Raw genomic sequence first — 3,125 nt, 5'->3', positions numbered from 1 at the left:
TAACTGTATCTACTGGAATGGGATAGATGCTGAGGAACCAGACAGCTTGGATTAATTATAGGACAATTTCTGTTATTTAAATATACTCTTTCTTCCTTTTATCCTTCTTATCTCTTGCCTCCTCTAGGTTAAGTACCATGGTTGTTGGTTTGTTTACCAGACATATTTAATCCATTCTCTTGATACATGTTCTACACCTCCTTCTTTACTCTCTCTCTCTCTCTCTCTGGAATAATCATGCGATATAGTTTATCTGTCTGGGTAACTTTTTTTAAAAATATTTTACTTATTTTTGAGAGAGAGATAGAGACAGCATGAGCAGAGGAGGATCAGAGAGAGAGGGAGGCACAGACTCTGAAACAGGCTTCAGGCTCTGAGCTGTCAGCACAGAGCCCGAGGTGGGGCTCGAACCCACGAACCGTGAGATCATGACCTGAGCCGAAGTCGGACGCTCAACCGACTGAGCCACCCAGGCGCCCCTCTGACTGGGTAACTTTACCTTCATTTCTTTTTCCCTGCCTCCCTCTTTATTTTCTTTTTTCTCTCTTTGGATTATGCCATTTAGTCTCTCTGCCTGGTCAGTGTTTATTTTGTCTTTTTCTCTGTCATTTCTCTCATTGTATATGCTCTTCCATCAGCATTGCCTCCACCCTGTTCTTTACTTGTAGCTGGTGTTTCTGTTCTTTTGCTTTTGGATTTTTGTTTGTTTGTTGTTTGTTTTATTTGTTTGTGTGTTTGTGTGTTTTTGTTTCCTGTATGTTTGTCTGTTCATTTTCTTTTCCAGGGCCACTTCAAGGAACAAATCAAAATACCCTGGAGGAGGGTCCAAAACATCACTATGAGTAGGGAAATAAAATAACCAAGGCAGATAGCAAGAGACAGCAAGTAACACTCTCCAAAAAACACCTCCTGAATGGTCAGGCCCTGGACAGTATATGCCCCCCTTTAATATAGCAGTGCACGCAGGTGCAGAGCACGTAACAAGCTTTTAAAACTCAAAAGGGACAGAAAAATAACCAAAATGATGAAATGGAAGGATTCTCCTCAAAAGAAATTCCAGGAAGAAGTGACAGCTAAAGAATTGATCAAAACAGATGTCAGCAAAATAACTGAACAAGAATTTTGAATAATAGTCATAAGATTAATCACTGGGCTTGAAAAAAGCATAGAAGACAGCAGAGAATGTATTGCCACAGAGATCAAGGAACTAAAAAATAGTAATGATGAATTTTAAAAATGCTATAAATGAAGTGCAAAATAAAATGGAGCCAGCCACAGTGCGGATTGAAGAGGCAGAGAAGAAAATAGGTGAATTAGAAGATAAAATTATGGAACAAGAGGAAGCTGAGAAAAAGAGAGATAAAAAATCCAGGATCATAAGGGGAGTATTAAAGAACTAAGTGATTCAATCAAACCAAAAATATCCGTATCACAGAAATTCCAGAAAGAAGAAGAGAGAGAAGAGGGCTGAAATTGTACTTGAACAAATCATAGCTGAGAACTTCCCCAATCTGGGGAAGGAAACATACAGTGAAATCCAAGATGCACAGAGAACTCCTCTCAGATGTAACTTGAACCAATCTTCTGCATGACATATCATAGTGAAACTGGCAAAATGCAAGGATACAGAGAGAATACTGAAAGCAGCTAGAGATAAATGGGCCTTAGCATACAAAGGTAGACACATAAGGGTAGTAGCAGACCTATCTGAAATTTGGCAGACCAAAAGGAATGGCAGGAAATCTTCAATGTGATGAACAGGAAAAATACGCAGTCAAGAATCCTTTATCCAGCAAGTCTGTTATTCAGAAGAGAAGGAGAGATAAAGGTTTTCCCAAATAAACAAAAACTGAAGAAATTCATCACCAATAAACCAACCCTACAAGAGATCCTGAGTGAAATGTTGCAAGGACCACAAAGGACAAAAGACATTATTACAAGCATGAAAACTACAGATAACACTATGACTTTAAACCCATATCTTTCAATAATAACACTGAATGTACTATTGGACTAAATGCTCCAATCAAAAGACATAGGGTATCAGAATGGATTAAAAAAAAAAAAGATCCATCTATTTTCTGTCTACAAGAGACCCATTTTAGACCTGAGGACACCTTCAGATTGAAAGTAAGGGGATGGAGGATTATCTATCATACTACTGGAAGTCCAAAGAAAGCTGGAGTAGCCATCCTTATGTCAAACAAACTAGATTTTAAATTAAAGGCTATAACAAGAGATGGAGAAGGACATTATATAATAATTACAGCGTTTATCCACCAGGAAGAGCTAACAATTATAAATGTCTACACATCAAATTCGAGAGTACCCAAATACACAAAACAATCACAAACATAAGCAGTCTTATTGGTTAGAATGTGGTTAACTGAAGGGACTTTAATACTCCACTTACAGCAATGGACAGATCATCTAGACAGAAAATCACTAAAGAAACAATGGCCCTGAATGATACACTGGACCAGATGGACTTGACAGATATATTTAGAATTCTACATCCTAAAGGAATAGAATATACTTTCTTCTCAAGTGCACATGAAACATTCCCCAAGATAGATTACATACTGGGTCAGCCCTCAATAAATGTAAAATAATTGAGATCACACCATGCACAGTTTCAGATCACAATTCTATGAAACTTGAAATCAACCACAGAAAAAAGTCTGGAAAACCTCCAAAAGTAATGAGGTTAAAAAACATCCTACTAAAGAACAAATGGGTCATTCAGGCAATTAGAGAAGAAATTTAAAAATATACGGAAACAAATGAAAATGAAAGCACAACAATCCAAACCTTTTGGGATGCAGCAAAGGCAGTCCTAAGAGGAAAATACACTGCAATCCAGACCTATCTCAAGAAGATAGAAAAATCCCCAATACAAAATCTAATAGCACACCTAAAGGAACTAGAAGCAGAACAGCAAAGAAACCCCAAATCCAGCAGAAGAAGAGAAATAATAAAGATTAGAGCAGAAATAAACAATATAGACGTTTTTAAAAAACCAAGAGTTGTTTTTTTGAAAAAATAAACAAAATCGATAAACCTCTAGCCAGGCTTCTCGAAAAGAGGAGAAAACACCCAAACAGATAAAATCACAAATGAAAGTG

At 37.2% G+C, this 3,125-nt stretch overlaps 1 non-coding gene across 1 annotated transcript; it reads right to left on the bottom strand.

The window, feature by feature from the left end:
- Nucleotides 1–390: 390 nt before the first annotated feature.
- TRNAR-UCG lies at nt 391–475 on the bottom strand. Its single transcript has one exon. It is a non-coding gene; the product is annotated as a tRNA-Arg (tRNA).
- Nucleotides 476–3,125: the final 2,650 nt, after the last annotated feature.

Source organism: Hyaena hyaena, unplaced genomic scaffold (assembly GCF_003009895.1).
Source record: "Hyaena hyaena isolate Hyena2069 unplaced genomic scaffold, ASM300989v1 scaffold_219, whole genome shotgun sequence".
NCBI lineage: Eukaryota > Metazoa > Chordata > Mammalia > Carnivora > Hyaenidae > Hyaena > Hyaena hyaena.
Note: the sequence above shows the minus strand (reverse complement) of the source record. Positions and strands in the feature narration are given on the sequence as shown.